At 42.3% G+C, this 27,738-nt stretch overlaps 1 pseudogene across 1 annotated transcript; it reads left to right on the top strand.

The window, feature by feature from the left end:
• The first annotated feature begins 2,080 nt into the window (after positions 1-2,080).
• On the top strand, positions 2,081-7,648 carry LOC144688759 (immunoglobulin lambda-1 light chain-like; annotated as a pseudogene). Its single transcript, XR_013578477.1, has 4 exons — positions 2,081-2,169; positions 4,376-4,703; positions 5,074-5,108; positions 7,315-7,648. The product of XR_013578477.1 is annotated as an immunoglobulin lambda-1 light chain-like (transcript).
• The last annotated feature ends 20,090 nt before the right edge of the window (positions 7,649-27,738 follow it).

Below are 27,738 nucleotides of genomic sequence, written 5' to 3'. Positions count from 1 at the left end.
CCCTGTTAGTGGTGAATGCCACTCATGTTGCTACAGCACAGTAGCAGTGTGAAACAATGAGCTTCACCTGATGCTCAAATTTTTGAGGTATCTTGCCCTTACAGGATAATCTGAGGTAGACAGGGCACTTTTCATGGCTACACGAGGTCAAAAATTCCAGTATTCCTTGAAAACTGTTCTCTCAACCTCAGTTTTCCAGATTCAATTTTCACCAGCAAGGCCCACCTCAGCGATTTCTTGTTCCTTAAATCCCCAAAAGTGCTTTCTGTTCTCTCCGCTTCCTTTCAAACAAAAAAAACTCTCACAAGCATCCTGCTTGGTTGTTAACACAAGTTGGTCCTTCTGCTTCTCCACATCAGTAGCTGCGTTGTCTTGCTCTCTCCAGCATAATCTTCTTTGTCTCTCTCTGTGTCTTAAAACACACATGTCCCTTTTCTGTGAGATAATGTGTAAAGCTATGAAAACTGTCACTTGATATTTCAATATGTTTCTGTTTGAGTTTCTCCTCCCATGGCAACCAGATCCCATGGGCCTGTCTTTGAGCTAAAGTGCTTCTGAAATTCTCAATCTCACCTTAAGTTAAAGGGAACATTTTAGAACAAAACCATCTTATAAAGGCTAGCTCCATAACACACTCTACACTAACTGTATAGGATCTCACATGAAGAATGGTCACTAGGACATGTAACTGATTGCTGACACCCTCACCAGCCTGTGCCACAGCTTCCATAAAAGGAGGGAGATCTGGAGAAAAAAAAAATCATAGTTGGGCCATTTTACCTTCGGTGGAAGTATAAAATGGATAATGAAGGCCAGAAATGCAGTTTAACTTCACCCCAATCCCCTTCAACATTTAAATGAGGTGCAATTAGCTCTCAATGTGCTGATTCTAGGAAAATAACATAATCAGATAATAGAATTTACCCAGATGTTAGAATATGTTTAACAGTCTTAATAGTCAATTATTATTTGATAGCAGGTTAGTATCTGATAGTCAGGTAGCTGGCAAGTTAGGACATTTGTAGCTAGTTTGAACTCCAGCCCCTTTCCTGTTGACCATGTCACTCAATGTTGAAACAGCGAAAACACACGTGACAAAATTATCCAACATGAACTGAGGGGGTTCACCAATACATTGTGTCGGGACACTAAGAGTCACTCACTAAGTACCCTACAGTGATGAACTTGTTTTACAGAGAATGTTTCAGTTGGTTTCTCTGCTATGAAGCTATAGTAACAAAATAAAAGCAAAATACTGTGGATGCTGGAAATCTAATATAAAAACAGGAAATGCCGGAAAACTCAGCAGTTCTGGCAGCATCTGTGGAGAGAGAAACAGAGTTAACATTTCGAGTCCAAATGACACTTCTTTAGAGCTGAAGAGAGCTACAGTAACATGTGCTGTATCAGTGTGTGGTACAGAAATGTGTCACAGGAATCCAGTTTTATAAGGCATATGTATTAATGAGAAAACCACAAGATAAAATTATGGCCTTGTTTAAAGTTTCTTGCCCAATATATCCCATGGAAGTCTTTATGTTTGCCTGCTTCTTCTATCCAGGGCTGGAGTTTAAATTGCAGATCAATCAAAACAAGAACTCTGCTATACCACATTCAGAGTGATAGTAATAGAAGATCCATTGAGGAGCTGCTCCTGGTGTCTGCTTGTACGAATAAACATAATTGTCATCATCCGTTCCAGTGTTGCAGTCCAATGTGGCTGTGTTTCTCAATTTTACAGTCGGGTCTGGAGGCTGAGTCAGAGTTTGACACTGTCCATCTGTAAAAGAGCAGGGATTAAAATGTTTAATCAACTATTTAAAAGGAATCCCAACCCCTCCAGGTGCTGTTGCAGTCGTTTCTTATAATAGAAACTATCTTCTGTTTAAAATGCAAGTCGTATCTAACAGGACTGAGGTGTTACTACATCAGTCTGAATCTCTGACGCTGAATGGGAGGGTTTCAAATCCTTGCTCTCATTGGTCAGTGTGAATCACTCTAATTTGCATGGATTTCCTTCCTGATGTGAATGGGTCTATAACTGGGTTCAATGGGCAGCTGCTGCCACAGTCTGTCACAGATACACTGGGTGAAGGGAGGCAAGAAACTCACTGGCAGAAATGATGCGGATGTTGTGTTTTTTCTGGTCTCTGGCACTGTGGCTGGGCTGTAAGTACAAACACTGAACTCTGCTCCTCCTGGAGCAGATGGAGGGAAACTTGGGGTCTTTTTTAAAAGAGTCAATGAACAATGTTTAAAATCCACAAACAGGACAGTCCTGGCAGACCAATCGTGTCAGCCTGATCCTGCCCCACAGAACTCATTTCTTGCTATCTTGACTCCATTCTCTCTCCCCTTGTCCAGTCTCTTCCCACCTATATCCGTGATTCCTCTAATGCCCTACATCATGTCAACAATTTCCAGTTCCCTGGCCCCAACCGCCTCCTCTTCACCATGGACGTCCAATCCCTCTACACCTCCATCCCCCAACGGGATGGTCTGAGGGCTCTCCGCTTCTTCCTTGAAGAGGCCCAAACAATCCCCATCCACCACCACTCTCCTCCGTCTGGCTGAACTTGTTCTCTCTCTGTGAACAATTTCTCCTTAAACTTGTCTCACTTCCTCCAAATAAAAGGTGTGGCTATGGGTACTCACATGGGCCCCAGTTATGCCTGTCTCTTTATGGGTTATGTGGAACATTCCTTGTTCCAGTCCTCCTCAGGCCCCCTCCCACAACTCTTTCTCCGGTACATCGATGAGTGCTTTGGTGCCACTTCATGCTCTCGTCTAGACCTGGAAAAATTTATTAGTTTTGCTTCCAATTTCCACCCCTCCATCATTTTCACATGGTCCATCACTGACACTTCCCTTCCCTTCCTTGCCCTCTCTGTCTCAATTTCTGGTGATAGACTATTCACCAATATTCATTACAAGCCCACCGACTCCCACAGCTACCTCGACTACAGCTCCTGCTTCCAGTAAGGACTCTATCACATTCTCTCAGTTCCTTCGCCTCCGTCGCATCTGTTCTGATGATGCCAGTTTCCAAAACAGTTCTTCTGACATGTCTTCCTTCTTCCTTAACCGAGGTTTTCCACCCATGGTGGTTGACAGGGCCCTCAACCGTGTCCAGCCCATCTCCCGCGCATCTGCCCTCATATCTTTCTCTCCCTCCCAGAACCATGATAGGGTCCCCCTTGTCCTCACTTATCATCCCACCAGCCTCTGCATTCAAAGGATCATCCTCCGCCATTTCCGCCAACTCCAGCATGATGCCACCACCAAACACATCTTCCCTTCACCCCCCCCCGTCAGCATTCCATAGGGACCGTTCCCTCTGGGACACCCTGGTCCACTCTTCCATCACCCCCTACACCTCAACCCCCTCCCACAGCACCTTCCCATGCAACTGCAGAAGGTGCAACACCTGCCCCTTTACTTTCCCCCTCCTCATTGTCCAAGGGCCCAAACACTCCTTTCAAATGAAGCAGCATTTCACTTGCACTTCCCTCAATTTAGTCTACTGCATTCGCTGCTCCCAATGTGGTCTCCTCGACATTGGAGAGACCAAACGCAGATTGGGTGACCGCTTTGCGGAACACCTTCAGTTTGTCCACAAGCGTGACCTAGACCTTCTTGTCGCTTGCCATTTCAACACACGATCCTGCACTTATGCCCACATGTCCGTCCTTGGCCTGCTGCAATGTTCCAGTGAAGCTCAACGCAAACTGAAGGAACGGCACCTCATCTTCCGATTAGGCACTTTACAGCCTTCTGCACTTAACATTGAGTTCAACAACTTCAGATCATGAACTCTCTCCTCCATCCTCACCCCCTTTTGGATCCCCTTTTTACTAATAATTATTTATTTTTTATATATATAGTTTTCTTTTCCCACCTATTTCGATTATTATTTTTAAAATTTATTTCCATCCATTGTTTTATCTCCATCTTTTAGCCTATTTGAATCCCTTCCCCCCACCCCACTAGGACCATCTGTCACTTGCTTATCCTGCTTTCTACCCTTAATGTCACCATTAGCACATCCTTTAGCTAATATCATTACCGTTAACACCCCTTTGACCTTTTTGTTTATGACATCTTTGGCAATCTTTCCTTTGCCTCCACCAACCACTGACCCTCCATCCAGCTCCCCTGTCCCACTCCCCCCTTAAACAGCTTATATTTCACCACATTTCTATTTCTCTTTCGTTCTGATGAAGAGTCATATGGACTCAAAATGTTAACTCTGTATTCCTCTCCACAGATGCTGTCAGACCTGCTGAGTTTTTTCAGCTATTTTTGTTTTTGTTTCAGATTTCCAGCATCCGCAGTATTTAGCTTTTAACAATGTTTAATCCCTGTTCTTTTACAGATGGACAGTGCCAAACTCTGACTCAGCCTTCAGGCCTGACTGTGAAACTAGGAAACATGGCTACACTGGACTGTAACATTGGAACGGGTGATGGCGATTTTGCTTATTGGTACAAGTAGACACCAGGAGCAGCAACTCAATGGATCCTCTATTACTATCACTCTCTCAACGCACCTACCTTTGGTTCTGGGTTTAGCAGCAACCGTTTCACATCAAAAGTCAACAGTGGCCATGACATTTACCAGTTAATCATAAAGAACGTGGAGGTGAATGATGCTGCCATCTATTACTGCGGAAAGTGGTTTTCATCGAGTAGTACTTATGTGCCACAGTGACATAAGGTAAAACAAAAACTGAGAGCAACAAATATTATAAAGCTAGATACAAATATATTGATTATATTGTAATGTCTTAAATTTCATAAAATCTGTGTTCCTTATTCAATATTTTCAAATTAATATCATTTCATAATTGATAACATTCTGAATCTCACTGCCCAGTATTGAGTGTTAATGACATTTTGATGTCAGTGTGTAGGTGTTGCTGTGAGCTCATTCCTTATTGGCCCTCACCAGCTAGGAACTGGGAATACATGAAAGTCTGATTAATGCTGGGACTGGAGAATCATGAATGTTTTCTGTCTGATTCCACGATCAGGATAACTGTATGGACTGAACCCTAGAACATCACACTGTGTGGGTGTTCGGCCAAGGGACCAAGCTCTTTGTTGCAGGTAAGCGGCTGGAAGTTCCCTCCTGCAAAAACTAGCTATGTGAACTTGTAAAGTTAGTAATTGATTTTTAATTTAAACTCAGTTTTTCTGAGCACTTGTTAGATACTAATTATACTGTGTGAAACTACTGATTTCAGTACTATCATATTTAGTGTCCAACACAATTTCTGTAAATTAGTGTTGTCTTTCTGCACTAGATTTGTTCATTACTGCTAGGCTTCTCTTAATTTTTGCTTTATTTCTAGTACTAGCTGTTAATTAGTATTGTTTCTCTAAATTAATGTATGTTGCTAGCTCAGAAGGTGCTGTTTCTGTGAATTAGAGCTATACTCTGTGGTGCTTTGTAGCTTTATTTATCACTGCATATGTTGCTGTCTGCTAATTAACACTATTTTTGTGAGTGGTGGGAAGTCTTGTGGTGCAGTCGTAGCATCCTTCTCTCAGGGGAAGAAGCTCTGGGTTCAAGTCCCACTTTAGGACTTGATGACCATAGAAAGCATGTTTGTAATGTGGCCAAGCAGGCTGATTATCAACCGATAAATCTTTCCAGTCAACCATACTGCAGAATGCAATAGCAAACCACTGCAGTACTTTGCCAAGCATAATCATGGACCAATCCAATGAAAGTCCATGGTTGGCAACACCCTTTTAGGGCATGGTACCTGAAGTAGGTGAAGGAATTTTGAGAGTGCAGTTAATTCCGTTAAGTCTTATTCATTAATTAATTAATGCAGAGTTTTTTCTGAAAATTACTTCTGTTTTTTAAAATATGTGAATTCCAACCATCTCATTCTCAAAATTCTGCATGAACATGGAACTACTTTTGAAACTAAATCAGTGCAGAGAAAATCTGGTATATCTGTACATCTGTTTCTCTCTCTACAGATGCTGCCAGACCTGCTGAGTTTTTCCAGCATTTTCTGTTTTTATTTCAGTACATCTGGTTTGTTTAAACCTAAATGGAGGGGTAGTGCTGGAAAAGGTAAAATTGAATTGTCCAGGTGAACCTGTGCTGTTTAATTTTAACAGTGGATGCATGGAGGCCTACAGGCACATGAATGTGAAACAGGTTGAAACATTTAAAAAGAACCCAAACTAAGGAATGTTGTGCAAGGCTTTGGGAAAAGCAATTCTGGTCTTAGCCACAGAGGTAGAGATCACTAATTCATGGTGAAAATTAGAGAGCCTGGATCACTTTTATCCCTAACCAGTCAATTTAGGTTGTGGCATAGTGGTATTGTCACTGACTTATATTCCAGGGACCCAGGGCAATGCTCTGGGATTTGAATCCCACCACAGCAGTTGTGAAATTTGTATTCAATAAAAATTGGGGATTGTCATAAAAACCCATCTAAGGAAGGAAATCTGCCATCCTTAACTGGTCTGGCCTACTTGTGACTGCAGTCCTACAGCAATATGGTTGACTCTTAAATGCCCTCTGAACAAGGGCAATTAGGGATGAGCAATAAGTAATAAATAAATGCCCACATCCCATGAATGAATTTAAAAAAAATTGAGGCCAGCTGAATTGTCCAAGACACACTCGTTCATCAGCTAATGCCACAATCTAGGGTTGGAATCTTGGAGATGGAGGTGAGAGAATGAGAAGGAATTGTAGTTCATCTTGTAATTCAGATTTCTGTACTGATAATCTAAAGAATTTGAATTCAACTTATTCAAAAAATGTATCCATAAAGCTGATTGTTGTAAGAACCCATCTTATTCAATAATATCCTTTAGGAAAGGAAATCTGCCGTCTTTGAAGTTTGGCCTAAATGTGACTCCAGTCCCACACCAACATGATTGACTCTTAACTGTCCTCTAAAATGGGCTAACAAGCCACTCAATTGTATCAAACTACTATCGTGGTACAACATGTAGATCCCAAAATCGCCTTCTCATGGCGGATAAGGAGAGACAATAAATGCTGATGTTGCCAGTGATGCCCACATCCTAAGAATGAATTGTGGCAAAAAAATTGCAGCATGTGATACTTTTAGCCACTGAACCATCAGGATAGTCTTGACAACAATCTATCAAAACTGTTGCTACTGTTTTGACAAGCCAAAACAATCTAAAAAAGGCAATTGCCTGTCACTCTCCGTAAACTTCTGGGGTCCATGGTAGGAAACTAAGGCCTTTCACAGCAACTTCTATTAAACTCTGAAATGATCCTAAGTTTTTCTCCAACTTGATACAAACATAGTTTCTCTGGTTCTGATTGACGCTCAGCAACTCCCTACCCCTTCGGTAAAACAGCTTGGACCTTCAGCCGATGAGGTGTCCACTAAAGGAGCCGGCACATTAGTTTGTCTGGTCAGCAAACTGTCCATGGGCTTTGCTGCGGTCAGCTGGACAGTCGATGGGAGCCCGATGAGCAGTGAGGTCCAAACCAGCATGGCGTCGCAGAACCTGGACAACATCTTCAGCCTCAGCAGCTACCTGACAGTCCCTGGCAGAGATTGGAGCAATACTCCTGTGCAGTTCAACAAGGAACAGCTTCAAAAACAACTGCAACTGCCTCACAATCTAGCTGTTAAATAGAGCAGTCTGAGTTATGGGAAAATATCACCCTTTTCTTCCCCAACCCACCATTTTCCACCCTCTACCTTTGGTGTCTATTACATTTTGCACTTCTATTTTGCTTTGTGTGGTTCTGCTGTATTTGAAGTGTTTGTATATAGTTTTCCCCTAATTCAGAAGGCTCCATGAAGGTAAATGTGGCCAGTAACTTGGTTCTAAAAAGGGTGGCTTGCTCAGTACGAGTAATGGATTTAATAAAGGTCACTTCTGATATCCCAGCAGCTTCAGCCTGGCAATGAGTCATTGTCCATGAATGTAAAACGAGCCAATAAAGAAAATCTGTGCAGGAAACGTGTCCAAGCGTATGTTTTATTTTGTTGCAGAGTGAATCATTCTGAGGGGAGACAAAAATTTGCAGCATATTCTTCACACACTTAACTCCAAACTAGAAGAGAACAGTAGGTAGAATGAATACCCTGCAGCCTCTGCATTATTTCAGCCTCTTTTTAACCAGCTCACTGGGCCTGCTATGGAGGCCCACTTAAAAAAAACTCAGACTCTGTAAAATAGGGGTACTTTAGTCTACAGCCGCCTCTTTTAACTCTGGGATGAAACCAACCTAGTCAAATGCCATAAAAGTCCCCTGGATGTTGGCAGACTCAAAAACAAAGAGCAGAGGGAGTGACAAATATTACCCTGTAGAGACCAATAACTTAAAAAAAATAGTTTCCAGCGACTGATAGAAATAACCGAAGGACAAGATTTCACATTTTAAGACTTTTACTGTAACAAACCAACTAAAATCAACCTAGATCAAATATTACTTAAGAAACTAATACACCAAACTAAGAAAAGGGCCCTTTTGGATTAACTAATTAATGCAATTGAGAGGGGAGGCACTGGCTGTAGTGGTGTTGTCGCTGGACTAGTAATCCAGAGACCCAGGGTAATGCTCTGGGGACCCAGGTTTGAATTCCGCCATGGTAGATGGTGGAATTTGAATTCAATAAAAATCTGGAATTAAAAGTTTAATGATGACCACGAAACCATTATCGATTTTTGTAAAAACCCACCTAGTTCGCTAATGTCCTTTAGGAGATCTGCCGTCCTTACCTGGTCTGGCTACATGACCCACAGCGGTTTGGCTGACTCTTAAATACCCCCTGAAATGGCCTAGCAAGCCACTCAGTTGTATCAACCCACTACAAATTCACAAAAAAGGAATGAAACCGGACAGACCACCCGGCATTGATCTAGGCACCGGAAAAGACAACGGCAATCTCAACCCTGTTGACCCTGCAAAGTCCTCCTTACTAACATATGGAGATGAGTGGTAAAATTGGGAGAGCTGTCTCACAGACTACTCAAACAACAGTCTGGCATAGTCATCCTCACAGAATTGTATTTTACAGGCAATGTCCCAGACACCACCATCAACATTCCTGGGTATGTCCTGTCCCACCGGCAGGACAGACCTAGCAGAGATGGTGACACAGTGGTACACAGTCGGGAAGGAGTTGCCCTGGAAGTCTTCAACATCGACTCCGGACTCCATGAAGTCTCATGGCATCAGGTCAAATATGGGCAAGGAAACATCCTGCTGATTACCATGTACCACCTTCCTTCAGCTGATGAATCAGTACTCCTCCATGTTGAACAACAGTTTGAGGAAGCACTGAGGGTGGAAAGGGTGCAGAATGTATTCTGGGTGGGGGACTTCAATGTCTATCACCAAGAGTGGCTCGGTAGCACCACTACTGACTGAGCTGGTCGACTGCTAAATGACATAGCTGCTAGGGTCTGTGGCAGGTGGCGAGGGAACCAACAAAAGGGAAAAACATGCTTGAACTTGTCCTCACCAGCCTGCCTGCCGCAGATGCATCAGTCCATGACAGTATCAGTAGGAGTGACCACCGCAAAGTTGTTGTGAAGACGAAATCTTGCTTTCACATTGAGGACACCTTCCATCGTGTTGTGTGGCACTACCACCGTGCTAAGTTGGATAGATTTTGAACAGATCTAGCAACTCAAGACTGGCCATCCATGAGGCGCGGTGGGCCATCAGCAGCAGCAGAATTGTACTCGAACACAATCTGTAACCTCATGGTCCGCATATCCCCCACTCTACCATTAGCCTCAAGCCAGGGATCAACCCTGGTTCAATAAAGAGTGCGGGAGGGCATGCCAGAAGCAGCACCAGGCATACCTAAAAATGAGGTGTCAACCTGGTGAAGCTATGACACAGGACTACTTGCATGCCAAACAGCATAAGCAGCAAGTGATAGACAGAGCTAAGCGATCCCACAACCAACAGATCAGATCTAAGCTCTGCAGTCCTGCCACATCCAGTTGTGAATGGTGGTGGGCAATTAAACAACTCACTGGATGGGGAGGCTCCACAAGTATCTCCACCCTCAATGATGGAGGAGCCCAGCATATCAGTGCAAAATATAAGGCTGAAGCATTTGCTACAATCTTAAGCCAGAAGTGCCGAATGGATGATCCATCTCGGCCTCCTCCAGAGGTCCCCAGCATTACAGATGCTAATTTGATTCACTCCACGGGATATCAAGAAAAGGCTGAAGGCACTGGATAGTGCAACGGCTATGGACCTTGACAATATTCCGGCAATAGTACTGAAGACATGTGCTCCAGAACTTGCCACACCCCTAGCCAAGCTGTTCCTGTACAGCTACAGCACTGGCATCTACCCGGCTATGTGGAAAATTGCCCAGGTATGTCCTGTACATAAAAAGTAGGACAAATCCAACCCAGCCAATTACTGCATTATCAGTCTACGCTTGATCAGTAAAATAATGGAAGAGGTCATCAACAGTGCTATGAAGCAGCACTTGCTTAGCAATATCCTGCTCACTGATGCCCAGCTTGGGTTCTGCCAGGGCCACTCAGCTCTTGACCTCATTACAGCTTTGGTTCAAACATGGGCAAAAGAGCTGAACTCCCGAGGTGAGGTGAGAGTGACTGTCCTTGACATCAAAGCCGCGATTGACCGAGTGTGGCATCAGGGTGCCCTAGCAAAACTAAATTCAATGGGAATCAGGGGGTAAACTCTCCACTGGCTGGAATCATACCTAGTGCAAAGGAGGATGGTTGTGGTTGTTGGAGGTCAGTCATCTCAGTTCCAGGGCATCACTGCAGGTGTCACTTAAGGTAGTGTCCTCGGCCCAACCATCTTCAGCTGCTTCATTAATGACCTTCCTTCTTTCATAAGGTCAGAAGTGGAGATGTTCGCTGATGATTGCACAACGTTCAGCACCATTCACAATTTCTCAGGTACTGAAGTAGTCCATGTCCAAATGCAGCAAGACCTGGACAATACCCAGGCTTGGGCTGACAAGTAACATTCATGCCACACAGGTGTCAGGCAATGACCATCTCCAACAAGAGAGGATCCAACCATCGCCCCTTGATGTTCAATGGCATTATCATCACTGATTCCCCCCGCTGTCAACATCCTGGGGGGTTACCATTGACCAGAAACTGAACTGGACTGGCCATATAAATACTGTGGCTACAAAAGGAGGTCAGAGGCTAGGAATCGTGCGATGAGTAACTCACCGCCAGACTCCCCAAAGCCTGTTCACCATCTACAAGGCACAAGTCAGGAATGAGATGGAATACTTCTCACTTGCCTGGATGAGTACAGCTCCCACAACATTGAAGAAGCTTGACACCGTCCAGGACAAAGCAGCCCGCTTGATTGATACCACATTCACAAACATTCACTCCCTCCACCACCGACGGACAGTAGCAGCAGTGTGTACCATCTACCAGATGCACTGCAGGAAGTCACCAAGGCTCCTTTGAAAGCACCTTCGAAACCCATGACCACTACCATCTAGGGGGACAAGGGCAGCAGATAGATGGGAACGCCACCACCTGGAAGCTCCCCTCTAAGTTACTCACCTGGGAAATATTTCGCTGTTCCTTCACTGTCACTGGGTCAAAATCCTGAAATCCCTCCCTAACGGCACTGTAGGTGTACCTGTACCACATGGACAGCAGCGGTTAAAGAAGGCAGCTCACCACCACCTTCTCAAGGGCAACTAGGGATGGGCATTAAATGCTGGCCCAGTCAGAGAAGCCAACATTCCATGAATGAATAAAAAAATTACATTTTACAACCCCATTTGGGGTGCACTGCACTCTGGCAGATGTGTAACTTACAAGAACAAATTGCAAGTTACTTGCAGCATTCTAGCAGGTTCACTTCTACTTGCCACAACAGGTCAAAACTTCTGGTGCCCTTTGAAAATTATTTCACTCAGCCTGCATATTTCAGCCCTAACTTTCACCAGCAAAGTCCACCACAGCTACTCCTGTTTCCTTAAATCTCAAAGTCTGTCGGTCTGTCCCCCTCATTTCAAACAGTAAACCAACTCTTACAAGTATTCTAAATAGTTACTCACATAAAGCACTGCTTCTTTGCTCCTCATAGCAGCAACTGCTTTGTTCCTCCACACTACAGGAATTACGTTATCTCCCTGTATCTTACAAAGCAGCTGTCCTTTTACTGTGAGTTACTCTGAAAAAGTTTGGAAACTGTCACTTGATATTTCAATAGGGTTCTGTTCAAGGTTCTTGCCCATGGTAGTCAGATCACATGGACCAGTCTCCAGGCAGAGATTTTTAGTACGAGCTCACCACCCCCCTAATCCAAAACATTGTTTCGCCTTCAGTTAAAGAAGACATTTTAAAACAAAATCATCTTGTAAATTTCAATATTCATAACACAAAATATCAATAGTTGACTGCAGAAAGATAATTTGTGAAACCATGAGTAGAATTGGAAGATGATGGAGATGAAGAACATGCCAATGGCAGGGATTTTTTCCCCCAAAATTCTTGCTCATTTATAATATGGAGGGATGGGAGTTTGATTGAGGTATACATCTTATCCAAACAGAGCTCTACTATATCATGTCTCCTCACTTCTATACCAAGGATTCACAAACTTTTTATTTGAGGCTCCCTTCCATGATATAAAAATTCCAATGTAATTGTTCCCCTGTAATAAGTATTTTTCTCTACAAAAGTTTATAATTAAATGTATATATTTGTTATTTTTGATTTGCTTACCACTTGAACGCTACCCTCTGATCCCTTCTTGAGATTCTCTTTTCTCCATACTCCAATTTACCAGACATCTCATAATTCTCCTTCCAGTTTGAAACTTCTTCGTACCTTGGGCGAGCACTTTAAAAAAAAACGTATGTATTGTATAAATATGATAGTGGAGACAATTATAACTCCCCATGGTATAGCAGGCAGGAATTCTTTAGGGAGTGAAATTACACGCATGAGGTGGAACTAAGGAGAAATCAAAAGCATGAAGAAAACATGGACACACAGAGAATTTTGCCAATGGATTTGACGCACAAAGCTTTAGGTTATGCTCTCTTTCTGGCATTGAGTCTCAGTGTTGTTTTCCAGGCAAAGGCACAGTCCTTGTGCTGCCAATTCCTTCTGGGGTCTCCTTCTGCTCACTGGTCCAAACACCAACCAGCACTGCTGCCTCAAACATGGGACAATTTGCTTTTTCTCTCACTCTCTCCACATTTCAACCTGTCTGAACAGAGGCCCCACCTCTGATTCACTCTCATTGGATAACATACATTGATTTACAAGACATCAACAACACGCACCCACCCCTCCAAACTCTTGCTTGTCCTGACTCATATTTGGGTTATTACCTATTATTTCATAAGTATTCTTTTCTGCAAACACTTTGTCGTTTTTTATGGCAGATTCCTCGAAACCTTCTCATGGGCCCCAAGAGGGCCACAACCCCCGATTGAGAGCTACTGCTCTAGACCGCTGCAATAATGTGGCAAGATGTTTGAATGTCATAGAGGCCTACAGCACAGAAAAAGGCCCTTCGGCCCATCAAGTCTGCACCGGTCAAAAAAGTACCTAACTATTCTAATCCCATTTTCCAGCACTAGGCCCATAGCCTTGTATGCCATGGCATCACAAGTGCACATCCAAATACTTCTTAAATGTCATGAGGGTTTCTGCCTCTATCACACTTTCAGGCAGTGAGTTCCAGATTCCCACCACCCTCTGGGTGAAAAAATTCTTCCTCACATCCCCTCTAAGCCTCCTGCCCCTTACCTTAAATCTATGCCCCCTGGTTATTGGTCCCTCCACCAAGGGGAAAAGTTCCTTCCTGTCTACCCTATCTATGCCCCTCATAATTTTATACACCTCAATCATGTCCCCCCTCAATCTCCTCTGCTCCAGGGAAAATAACCTCAGTCTACCCAATCTCTCCTCATAACTAAAACTCTCCAGCCCAGGCAACGTCCTGGTAAATCTCCTCTGCACTCTCTCCAGTGCAATCACATCCTTCCTATAATGCGGATTCCAGAACTGCACGCAATACTCTAGCTGTGGCTTAACCAGCGTTTTATACAGTTCCAGCATAACCTCCCTGCTCTTATATTCTACGCCTCGGCTAATAAATGCAAGTATCCCATATGCCTTCTTAACAACCTTACCTACCTGTTCCGCTACCTTAAGGGACCGGTGGACATGTACACCAAGGTCCCTCTGATCCTCGATACTTCCCAGGGTCCTACCATTCATCGTGTATTCCCGTGCCTTGTTTGTCCTGCCCAAGTGCATCAGCTCACACTTATCCAGATTAAATTCCATTTGCCACTGATCAGCCCATCTGACCAGCCCATCTATATCCTCCTGTAATCTAAGGCTATCCTCCTCACTATTTACCGCCCCACCAATGTTCATATCTTCCATGAACTGACTGATCAACCCTCCTACATTCGAGTCTAAATCATTTATATATACCAGAAACAGCAAGGGACCCAACACCAATCCCTGTGGAACCCCACTGGACACAGGCATCCAGTCACAAAAACACCCCTGGTTCATCACCTTCTGCTTCCTGTCACTCAGCCAATTCTGGATCCAATTTGCCAAATTACCTTGGATCCCATGGGCTCTTACCTTCGTTATCAGTCTCCCATGCGGGACCTTATCAAAAGCCTTGCTGAAGTCCAAGTAGACTATGTCAAATGCATTGCCCTCATCTACACACCTGGTCACCTCTTTGAAAAATTAAATTAAATTGGTCAAACATGACCTCCCCTTTACAAAACCATGCTGACTGTCCTTGATTAATCCCTGCCTTTTCAAGTGTAGATTAATTCTGTCCCTCAGAGTTGCTTCCAATAGTTTCCCCACCACTGAGGTTAGACAGGCTAGTAGTTCCCTGATTTATCCCTTCCTCTCTTCTTGAATAACGGTACCCCATTGGATGTCCTCCAGTCCTCTGGCACCTCTCCTGTGGCCAGAGAGGTATTGAAAATTATTGCCAGCACCCCTGCTACCTCCTCCCTTGCCTTACTCAACAGCCTGGGATACATTTCACCCAGGCCTGGAGATTATTTACTTTTAAGCCTGCCAGACCACTTAGAACCTCCTCCCTTTCTATGCTAATTTCGTTAATTATATCATAGTCCTTCTGCCTAATTTTTATACCCATGTCGTCCCTCTCACTTGTGAACACTGACACAAAGTATTCATTTAGAACCCTACCTACGTCTTCCGGCTCCACACACAAATTACCACTATGGTCCTTAATGGGCCCTACTCTTTCCCTAGTTACCCTCTTACTCTTAATGTACTTGTAAAATAACTTTGGATTTTCCTTTATTTTACCTGCCAATGTTTCTCATGCCTCCTTTTTGCTCTCCTAATTTCCTTTTTAAGATCCCCTCTACACATTCTATACTCCTCTAGGGCTTCCGCTGTTTTGAACCCTCGGTATCTGCCATAAGCCTCCCTTTTTCTCTTTATCCAATCCTGTAAATCCCTCCACATCCAGGGATCCCTGCATTTGTTGGTCCCACCCTTTGTCTTTACTGGTAAACGTTGGCCCTCTACTCTCCCTATTTCCTTCTTGAATGAGTCCCATTGCTCTGATGCAGATTTACCTAAAAGTAGCTGCTCCCAGTCCACTCTGGCCAAATCATATCTGATCTTATTAAAATCGGCCTTCCCCCAATTTAGAACTCTGATTTCTGGCCCATCCTTGTCCTTTTCCATAACAACCTTGAATCTAACGGAGTTATGATCACTATCTGCAAAATGCTTCCCCCATTGATACCTCTACCACTTGCCCGGCTTCATTCCCTAAAATTAAGTCCAGGACCGCCCCCTCTCTTGTAGAACCTTCTACGTACTGGCTTAAAAAGCCCTCCTGGATGCATTTTAAGAATTCCGCTCCCTCTGAACCTATTACACTTTGGCTAACCCAGTTAATGTTGGGGAAGTTGAAATCCCCCACTATTACTATCCTATCATTTTTACACTTCTCTGAAATTTGCCTATATATCTTCTCTTCTATTTCTCTCCGACTGTTCGGGGGCCTATAATACACTCCCAGCAATGTGAATGCTCATTTTTTGTTTTTCAGTTCTACCCATGTGGCTTCATTTGAGAAGCCTTCTAGGATGTCATCCCTCCTTACTGCTGTAATTGATTCCTTGATCAATATTGCGATACCCCTCCTCTTTTACCTCCTTCTCTGTCTCGCCTGAAGACCCTATATCCTGGGAGTTTGAGCTGCCAATCCTGCCCCTCTCTCAACTATGTCTCTGTGACAGAAACGACATCATACTTTCATGTGTTAATCTGTGCCCTCAACTCATCTGCCTTATTCGTCAGACTCCTTGCATTAAAATAAATACCATCCAACCTTGCCAAACTCCCTTGTGCCTTAACTGGCCTATAATTTTTATGCCTTCCAGACTCACTTGCTCTCTTATCTAATTTTGGCTGTGCATCTCCCCCTGCTGAACCTCCTCTCAGGATCCCATCCCCCTGCCAAGTTAGTTTAAACCCTCCCCAACGGCACTAGCAAACCTCCCAACAAGGATGTTGGTCCCATTCTGGTTCAGGTGCATCCCGTCCGCCTTGTGCAGGTCCCACCACTCTCAGAAACAGTCCCAATGTCCCAGAAATCTAAAGCCATCCCTCCTGCACCATCTCTCCAACCACGCATTCATCTGGACTAACCTCCTATTTCTATACTCACTAGCACGTGGCACCGGAAGTAATCCAGAGATTACTACCTTTGAGGTCCTGTTTTTTCATCTATTTCCTAGCTCCCTAAATTCTGCTTGCAGGACCTCATCCTTCTTTCTACCTATGTCATTGGTACCAATATGTATCACAATCTCTGTCTGTTTGTCCTCCCCCTTTAGAATGCCCTGCAGACGTTCAGTGACATCCTTGACCCTGGCATCAGGGAGGCAACATACCATCCTGGTGTGACGTTTATGGCTGGAGAAATGCCTGTCTGTTCCCCTTACTATCGAGTCTCCTACCACTATTGCTCTTCCCCTCTTTTTCCTCCCCCACTGTGCAGCTGAGCCACTCACAGTGCCATGAGCGTGGCTGCACTCCCCAGAGGAGCAGTCAGTCTCACCGTTTTCCAACACAGAAAAATGGTTCTTGAGCGAGATGCATCCTGGGGATTTCTTGACTACCTGCCTGACATCTTTCTTCTGACTGATGGTCACCCATTCCCTCTTTGTCTGCACTTCCGTTAGCTGTGGGTTGACGTCTAAAAACGTGCTATCCACGAAACACTCAGCCTCATGGATGCACCTCAGTGCCTCCAGCTCTAAAACTTGGAGCTCAAGTAGCTGCAGCTGGCAGCACTTCCTGCACATGTGGTCGGTCAGTGCTCAAGGAGCGTCTAAAACTTCCCACATGTTGCAGGCGATACATAACACAGGACTGAGCTGCCCTACCATACCTCTAGTTGAAAAAAAAACCCTTACTTTAAGTTAAATACAGAAAAAAAACTTAAAATTATTTGTGTACTTTAACTAAAAACTAGAACTCTTACCTTTCCTTAACCTAATCTATTTTAAACTGGAGAAAAACACTTGCCCACTACTCACCAATCAGCTCTCATCTTTGTGCTGACGTCACTTTTTGAAGTTTGCCCACACTCGCGCCGGTTCTGATCTCTCCTCCGCTCTTTCGCGCTGTCTTGTGATGTCATTTTTGTTATTTTCAACAAGAACTTACTGCAGGGCGCTCTTCCCAGGAATGTAAATCAATAGTTGTGACTTGCATCTAACTGGGGGCTGATCTGGAATCACAACACCCCAGGGAAATACTCTAATGGCTGAGTATGCTGCATGCCCAGCCAGTGATGTGATCCACGTGAAATAGCTTGGGGTCTTCAGTTTCAGACCTTCATGGGATAAGGGAGCTTCTCCACATCTGTAACGTAACTGGAGGGATCTACAGGTGAGGAGATCCAACACTGTACACATGGAACAACATGAAAAGCATCTAAAAAAGCACTTGATCACGTATTTTTAAGGGTAGGTAGGACTTCATTCCTTCTAATCAGCAATTTATTTCACATGTTATTCTATTGAATAGACCACCTCTTAGTTCAGTGAGTACTGACACATTTGGTGTACTCAAAGAAGGAAATTGATTCCTGGTTGCTACAGTAGGTTGGGAAAGTGCTCATTCACCTCTGGAAACTGGGTTTGAATCTAATTTGAGCTGATGCAATAAATAGGAGCTCTCTTGTGACAAGAGGTCCTCAAAGTCATGAGTTTGGACCAGTTTCTTGAAGCAGCTTCACAAGTTTCTTAATTTGTATAGATTCTCAGGTAATGGTAGATTTCAGAATATACATTCATTAGTTGGTTCCAGGCTCCCTTCAGCTATGGAAAAGAGTGGAGTGGACTGTACCCACAAAAATGGGACCAACACATCCTGGGTGATTCCAATTCAAAGTGCTGCCTTTGTTTTGCCGTAAATCTTTGACGAGAGGCCTGGAACCAAAGGACAGGATACTGAGGTTGAAGAGAGTAGGAGATGAATAAGATAAATAAACAAACAGTGGCTGGGCAACACCATGATTAGAGGGAAAGTAGAAACTCAAATTTTGAGTTACCTGAGAAGAGCGAATTAGTTGGTGGTGTGATCAATCTTGATTACAATGTATTGAGAATAAAGGGGGCAGAAGTCTATAAAAGGACCTACAATTTGGTTAGCTGAAGTTCAAATATACCTGGGCTCCAAATCAGACAAATGGCACAGTGGATTATGCGAGCCTCAGTGCAAGGATGAAAAAAATAACAACTTATTCCCATGAAATGGCCTAAATCATTTAACTATAGAATTCACTGTCAGTTAAAATAATCTGAGGCATTTTGGAGAGTAAATAGGGCAAAACTGTTTCCATTGGCAGACGGTTATAACCAGAGTACAAAGATTTAACATAATTGGCAGCGAATTACAGTTGTTTTGTACGGCAAGTTATGATCAAGAAAACACTGGGTGGTTGGGTGGTGGAAGCAGATTCAATAGCACCTTTCAAAGGAGAATTGGATATACTCTTGAATAGGAAAAATTGAGAGCCATTGGAAAAGAGCAATCTGGCATAGGCATAATGGGCCGAATAACCACTTTCTGTGCTGGATGAATCTAGTTGATGAAAACTCATCATCCTGGAATTGGATAATTTGGCTATTGGGTGAGTTTTTCACATAAATAGTTAAAAATGTATCATGAAAAATTTTCAGCTGAAAATTCCTTCTCTGCCATTTTTTGACCTAAAGTATTGCCCAAAATATGTGCTTTCACGAAATGCTGTATATTTCACAACATAAATAAATTTACCTAATGAATTGCCCTTGCATTTTGTCATGCCTTTATCAAAGCCTTTGTCGGAAGGTCTCAACATCTCCCAATAATCTGGGCATGGCCTTTTGCTCAAATTGTGAGCTAATGAGCTAAATTTGCTTTATTCTGAAATGTTCTTAAACAAAGAGGCTGTGTATGCATCTGTGAGGAAAGAAATACACATTGTATTGATGATGCATTTTTGTAGCTTTTATTTACCTATAAATATCAGAACTTATACTAAGTTGGAGAAGAGAAATAGTGCCTTCTCTTCATGTTAATGTAGTTAAAATCAAAACAACTTGAATTTTGAGAATAATCATTTATTTTTGCTGACACTAATTTACTGTGTGAGACAGATATATAAAGTATATCTTCCTTCTTTTAATTTGATCTAAAGAGTTAAATTCTGAAAGAAAACAAAGCTTGAAAGAAGCAGAATAGAAGAGAGAAGACAAAGAAACCACCTTGAGAGTGAGGAGACCCGAGATGAGTGGCTAGCTCAAAAGGACAAGAGCTAGGGTATCATGGTAGACAGGAAGGAGAGATGGTAGTGGGAAGGTGAATAAATGTGCAATGTAATGGAAGTGACAGGGTGAGAAGAATATGTGTGATGCGGAAGTGAGCTGCTGAGGAAAACATTTTTTCAACAATTCCACCCTATTGGAGCTACATCATGCCAGACAATCATTACATACCACCCAGAAGGAACCAAGAAAAATGCAAGCAGAGGAAAAGAAAGAATTAGGAAGAGAGAAGCATAGCAAGGGAGAAGCATGAGAAGAGCCAAAGAAAGAGGCAGAACAGAAGGGGAGAAAAAGCAATGCAAAAATTACAGACACAGCTAAGAGATAATTCATATTCTCTAATTTATCATGTACAATGATGTCAGAGATCACATGATGAAGCAATAATTTCACAAAACAATGCTGCAAATTCCAAGAGTGAAACTCTAGTACTATATTAATACAGCAGTTGTAGAGATTGAAGTACTGCATTAACCTCACCATGAATAAGCTTTGAGCTTTGTTTGACTGGTTAGTGGACAGTGTAATGGTACAGTGTAGGTGCAAAATCAAGAAACCAACTGCCATCACGTGCAAATCATCCAGCGGCTCCAAACATCACAAGAAAGAAATGTAGTGGGAACAATGGCTGAGGTTAGAAGCCACAACCAAAGCTGGATGCTAGTACTGGTGATCCAAATTTGTCTTGCTTACCTGGGACACTTGTAAGCTATAAAGGAAGTGGATGGCAGGAAATGTATTGTAGATTGTAACATAAATTCACAATGTAAATGCGTTTTATTATTTCGTCACCATGTTTCCTCTGGTCTCGATTGCAGCTCAGCAACTCCCTGATCCTTCAATAAGCTACTTGGGCTTTCAGCAGATATCCACTAAAGGAGCCAGCACACATAAATTTGCCTGGCCAGCAAATTGCCCGTGGGCTTGGTTGGAGTCAGCTGGACAGTCACTGGGAGTTCATGAGCAGTGAGGTCCCATCCAGTGCAGTGTTGTGGAACAGTTTCAGCAGCCACCTGGCAGTCCCAGTAGACTGGAACAGTGGGAAGGTATACTTTTGAATAGTTCAACAAGGAACAGTTTTGAAAACAACCGCAACAGTCACATAATCCGATTAAGATTAAAGTTTCACAAGTTTGTACTGTCTGATTTGTGACAATAATGAGACACTGCACAACTGGAGCTCACAGCAGGAAATGTTCATTTAAAGATCTAAAGTAGAGTTCTTCAAACTTAATTATTTTGTGTTTTTCATTATTGCTATGGCCTTCTTTAATGCCTTGGAATATTTAGTGGCTCCAAAATGGCAGGGGTTAAAAAAAATTAAGCTTTTCAGCAGACTGCTTCTTAGTTTTCAGGCAAGTCTTCAGTTATGGAATAGCGTCACTTGGGTGCTATCTCTTGTGCCCCTCATTTAGGAAGGGCGGGGATGCCGAACTCACCCAGCGCACTCGCTCCAGATGGCTAATGGAAAGACAGGGTGAGGACAAGATCAGGCTCTGTAGGGATGGGCAAAGAGCCTGCTAATATTCACTCTCTGCCTCACACATAAATACATAGCACTTGGCTGAAGTATTGCAACTGGCACATGTGTAAGTCAGCAGGCTTGAGGAGAGGACAGGAGGAAAAGGAAGACATTGTTTAAAAAAACACAACCATATTTAAAAACAAAAGTGGATATTAAATACACTGCATGAAAAGGTGGTGGGAGCAGGTTCAACTGGAACTCTAAAAAGGAAAGTGAATACTTGAAAAGGAGAAACTCAGTGGGGTGGGGCTAATTGCTTTGGCTTTCAAAGAACCAAAACAGATGGATTGAATGACCTCCTATGTATGATTCTATTATCTGCAAAAGAGTATCAAATGCAGGTTGTAAAGAGAATATCATTCTTTCCAATATTACTGTGGAGGCTGTGTGTGTGTTGAGTGTGAGACTAATTTAGTTAAACTGAAGATAGACTTCAAGGTCTAAATCATCAAAGGGATAAGGTGTAAAAGTTGGTATTTTGAAAAGGAGAGGGACGAGCTGAGGTCCCAGTAGATACAGTATGAATGGGAATTTGCGTTACGAGATAAGTGAGAAGTGATTTGTTATCTATCTATTGAATTTCAAAGAGGCATAACAGGAAGTTTTACAACTGACAAAGATTGTAATTAAATGAGGCAAAGTTTGTTTTTCCTGAAAGTGCTGACCACAATGACAACATGAAAGATTTTTATATTCTGGGAAAAAGAGAGTTAAAATAATGGGTTTAAAGATCAAAAGGAAGAAAATATCTTTAAGGAAAGATTGAAAGCTGTATGGTGGGTGGCCATGTGAGATCTTGAGGGGTGGACTGTGTGAGGACTGGCCTGTAATAAGCAGCCTCTAGTCACCTTAGAGAGGTGCTTGTATGTTCCAGAATTAAATGTTTTGTTACAAGCCTTGGATTTCCATTCTCAAGTGAGGGGGAAGCTTGTGAAATACCTCTCTTATAGCAACAGTGGGTGCCTTGTGGTAATATTACTGGATGTTTTATAAATTAAGAATCTATTTGGATTGTTGCCTGAAAATGGACATTTATTATGGGAGTCTAGTTAACTAGAAGTCTTTTGGGAAATGTTGCAAGGCAAAACTTAACTGTGTAACTGTAATCTTGTGTGTTTTAAGTTTTTTTTTTGTTTTATTAATAAAGGTTTTAGTTTAATATTCAAAATCTCCAAATGTGGTAGTGGAGTCTTTACTTCTGACTTCAGTGCACATACCTTCTCGTAATAAAATACAAATTTACAAATCGTTGTGATAGCTTGGTCAAGTTTCCCTTTGGGATTTGGTCAGCTCGGCAATTACCATCTGCCACATCATAACAATGTGTTCAAATGGAATGTGCAACTATGAGAAAGTTTGAAACCCAGAATTTCTTATCTCTGCGCTGGTGTCAGGTGAGACACCAAGTGAATAGCCAAAGGATGGGAAAACCAAATGGGCTGAGTTAACACAAGATACTATCCTACATTGCCTGGTGCGTGGTCTTGCAACAGGCCCATCTGCATAGCCTGTCCGTGGAGTTAGGAAGAGGGTGGACCTGAGAAAGGTAGCACTAATGACTCAGTTGATAAATGCAACATATAGATCAGAAGATGCCAAGTTCACCGATTGGTCCATGTTGAGTTAACTTATCACAGCCATCTTTATAAGTGGCTTCAACGTCCACAGAATAGGGGGGAGAAATCACTGGGGATTTTGCTCTAATGGCAATCTACTGACCCCTACTGAAAAATGTGTTTATGGATCTTAGGTGAAGCAGCTTTGATGCTGTGCAAAGTAGGATCATTCAGCCTACCATGCCTAAGCCAGCTTCTTGAAAAAAGCTATCCAAATAGTCCCCTCATGCTCCTGATCTTTCCCTTTAGCCCTGCAACTGTTTCCCTTTGAATTATTTATCCCTTTCTCTTTTGAATCTGCTTCCACCAACCTTTCAGGTAGCCCATTAGCTGCTTAAATGAAATCTCCCCACAGTTCTTATGCAAATTGTGTTATGTGTTCTCTGGTTACCAACAATCTCCTTCCCACCACCCCCACCAGTAAAAACAAACAGTTTCTCTCTATTAAATCCCCCCCGTTAACAATCTCATTGGGATGGGATGAAAAGTCTCCCAGTGTCCATTATGTAAGCTCACATTTGAGCAGTGTGCAGTCAGACAAGATACCAGAGGGCTGCTTTTAACACTGATACCACCGCACCCACCCCCCCCTCCAACTCCCCCATTTACAGGTGCTTTCCTGCAATTGCTCCATTTACTAGTACTTTCCCCAAAGTCACTGGTCCATCACATGCACTAACTTTATCAGCAGTGATTATGAATAGTTACCATATATGACAAAGGTGCCTGATTTTCCTCCTCTCTACCCAAGGGTCAGGCTACTTTATGGCATTATTACTTCTCCAGCCGAGATCCACAAATCTAAAACCTTTCTGGTCTTCTGGCTCTATATCACACTGGTTGGCGTATTTCCCTTTTGAACTCAAGGGAGGGCCTTCTACTCGCATGATGACATCTTGCACTAGCTGTTAGAGGGAACTTGAACACATGCAAATTCATCTACGTCAGTAAGGAGATGATCATACACACACAAAGTATTAAAAACATGTTCTTACCTGTCGCAAAAAGTCCTCAATCAAGCCATGTGGGCTTTTGTCAAATTAGTTGTTAGTATGATTCACAGCGTCAGATTGTTAATCCTTTATACCAGCTCCTCTGATAATGCCACCAGCACTTACTATTAACACAATGTTCAAAAAAATCATTATAGACAAATTGAACCTTAAAAATAATCATGCCATTTTCAGCAGTTTAATTTTTGAACAGTGCAGCTGATGGTGATAATCCTACTTTAAGGGGATCTGAATTCTGAAATGTCAAATAATCCTCATTTTAAAGGCAGATATTTGTACTTAGATCTCTCTCATCTCTCCCCTTCTACTTGCTGTCAACATTTTAAACCATTGACTAGGAGCAGCCAGATGGAGGATATTATGTGTAGATCTTCCCTTTGATGATCTCAAAGTGCCCATTTGCACCTCAGACTAATACTCTCTTCACCGTAAGTAGAACTTGTTTATAATGAAGTGTGTGTAAAAAAAGGACAGCTCAGAGGACATGTAGCACCTGTGGAACTTCACCACTAGATCTTCCCTAAACAAACAGGTAAGGGTAAGGCAGGGTAAGTAATTTTAAAAATGATATGCAATGGCAATGTGAATGAAGTCATGACATTTCCTGTATGCATTTTTGCCCCCCCTCAAAATCTCCTGACTCTTTCAAGGGTTTACAGGCAGTGATGTTGATGTCAGTGTTATCACATTATTCAAATAAAGAGGGAGGTCACAGCTAAGCCCAATTCTGTCGTCACTTGATAATTTATGTAGAAGTGAGCTGGATAAGCATTGGTCTAAGTGAAGTTCTAAACCACTTGGACCAGCAATTTACCAGGTTTGATGCTTAATCTCTTGGAGTTGGTTTATCTCAGTACAATAGTAACAGGAGTGCCCCAATGGGCTTCTGCAATTGTGGGCTGGGGAGAAAAGCCCAGCATTTATCCACTGAAAAGTGTGCATTGGATTAAGGCATGTTTGGGTTTGGTTATGATGCCTCACTCCCATCCTTTCATGGTTTAGACAGGTCAAGAATGGCTACTTGGACAAGTTGCTTGATAACATCCTTGGCTAGTAATCAACATGAGTCAATGTAGTCAGAAGTTCAAGAGGGGCAAAAATTATGTAACAACTTTGGTCTAAATACCAAAGGTGCTTCATGGACTGCTGGGGTTATGGATGAACGATCCATATGATGCAACTGGATTGCCAATGTACACTTATTGTTAACCAAATTCAAAGGATTTGGGGATGGACATGAGGCTGTTGTAATACCAAGATTGCTAATGCCAAAGCCTTTTAGTTTGTAATGCTATGTTCTCCCAACCTGAATTAATTAAATGACATTTTTATTATTTTGAACTACATGTGACAGCTATCATGGATGCTACAATTATCCCTAGTAAATTTGAGAACAGGAAGAAAAAAAATGAACCAGGATTCCTCCTCCTGGTGACCTTTGTTGGCCGATTGCATGTAAAAGGGATATCAAAGGAGCACTTCAGGTTCAGCTGTGATTTCTACAACAGTAGAATATCTTGGTGCCATTCACTATCCAGCTCACAAAGAATAGACCGAATGATGCTCTTGTTCTCTCCTCTAGCGTCTCAGGCCTGTTAAAAAATTGCAGGATGACTAAAAAGCTATATTTCAGTTTCAAGTTAGGGAGACATCTGTGAATTGGGTCCTAGTGATCAACTAGTTGCAAATTTCTTAACACAGCAGGAAAGCCCAAGTTATCGGAACTGGATTTAGCAATGTAAACTTTGTAATTTTAACTAAAAAAGGTATAAAAACACTACAATCATGATAGGTAATGCAGTAGCAGGATAGGGCAATCTTTTTTGAAAGACTGGATCCTGGCCAGTTGGGTAGATACTTGAGATGGATAGGATGCTAAGCATAGGAAAAATGCAAAAATTAATCCTTAAGCAGAGTTAGGAAGTGTTTGTTTTAGTGAAGTTTTGGCAAATATCGATTCCCTACAGTCTTTCAAAAAGGAGTTGGGCGGGTTTCTGGAAAAGGTGGCAGCATTTTATGAACCTATGCTGAAGGAGGGTCCCTGCCCAGCTGTTGGCAGTGCACATTACAAGACTAAGTGGAACCTAATCTGTCAGCAGCATAAACCTCCAACACTTTTAAAGCAGCATTAACAGCATCCTGAACCATGGTGCTAGAACTAACAGGTGACTAAAAACTTTGTTAAAAAGACAGGTTTTGAGAGGATTTTTATTAAGGTATTAGGTGAACGGACAGGTTTGGACAAAAAACTCCAGTAAATAGAGCAGGCTTAAAGCAGCTGAAATTTGTGCCACCAATTACGGGACAATAGGAAAATAAAACAGGCCAGAGTCAGAGGACAGAAGCATGAGGGAGGAGCAGGCACATCTGGAGATCATGGAGACAGGAATGGAGTTTGGCCAGAAAAGGATTTAAAGACAAGGTCAAAGATTTTAAATTTAACATTTTGGAAATAAGGGCTCAGTGTAGTAATTGTAAGACTTCTGACAAGTTGACCAGAAGTTAGGATCCAGCATGGTTAGGGAATGTAATTTGTCTGCTTTGCCCAAAGCTCAACTTTCATGCTTCTAAATGTCACATTCTCTTGACAACTTTATATTCCAGACTGGGATACCAATGCAACATGACCAATGTTTTGTCCCAACACTTTTCAATGCATATTTTGTGTACCAGTTAAAAATTAGTCTAGTGTTGTGAGGCCTTTTTCAGGTTTGAGTTAAAATATCTACTGTAGAACTTCTTTGGTTAAAGCTTAATATATTAGTTTCCCCAAAGGTGCAACTGTGTGCAACACTTTTAAGTCTCCAACATGATCCTGACATTGAAATGACACAGCCAGGTCATGAACGGGCACCACAGTGCATGAAAGGAAAGCAGGTGACCAGGAAGCCATCCTATCCTAATTAGGCTAGGCCCCATCTGGAGTAAAATTTCAGTGTTCCATGAAATGGATTTTCAAAATGCTTAGCACAATTGTCAGACCTGGGTGCAGAATAAAGACACTCAAAACGGAAAACACTGGCTAAGTAAACGTCATTAAAAAAAGAGCCTAAACATTATTTCAAAGAGTATTTATTCCAGTCTACATACTTCAGGCCTGCTGTTTTTTTTCCACTGGACTGTACAGCAATTTTGTGAAAACTGGACATAAAAACAGTAACTTCTTATAAAAATCTGTACAGCAAAGTTCCTAAATACCCTAATACAAATTACTCCTATACAGATGACATACAATACGGAGCGATGATTTTTTAAAATAAAATCATTTTTCTATTACGTGTTTCATTTCATATTTTTGTTAAAATATAAAAACACATGACGTGTTATTCCTCTTTTGGGCACATTTTTGTTGCAGGTCATCCAGACAGATGTGATTTGTCCACCATGTCTGGTCTGGCTTCTTGATATTATGCCATTACTGGAAAATGTAAATGCCAAGAAGCTGAACTATGTTGAACTTGGCTTAAAACAAAAGCTAATTTTAAAAATTCTATTATTCATTAGGAGTCAGAGTTGCCAGATCCAATCATTCCTGTCATAGTTAAGAATGAACGAGCCAAATTTCAGATTATTGAGATCAGAGCCTGCAGTCAGCTCATTGGCAAAGGCTTATATGTAACCCAGCAGCACAGATGAAAAGGACAAAACAAAAGAACTGTATTTACCAGCAATTTTTGAACTGTATTTACCTACTTCAACTTACAGGGGAATGCACTTCTC

This window comes from Cetorhinus maximus, chromosome 13 (assembly GCF_964194155.1).
Source record: "Cetorhinus maximus chromosome 13, sCetMax3.hap1.1, whole genome shotgun sequence".
In the NCBI taxonomy this organism is placed as follows: domain Eukaryota; kingdom Metazoa; phylum Chordata; class Chondrichthyes; order Lamniformes; family Cetorhinidae; genus Cetorhinus; species Cetorhinus maximus.
This window is presented reverse-complemented; position numbering and strand designations above follow the sequence as displayed.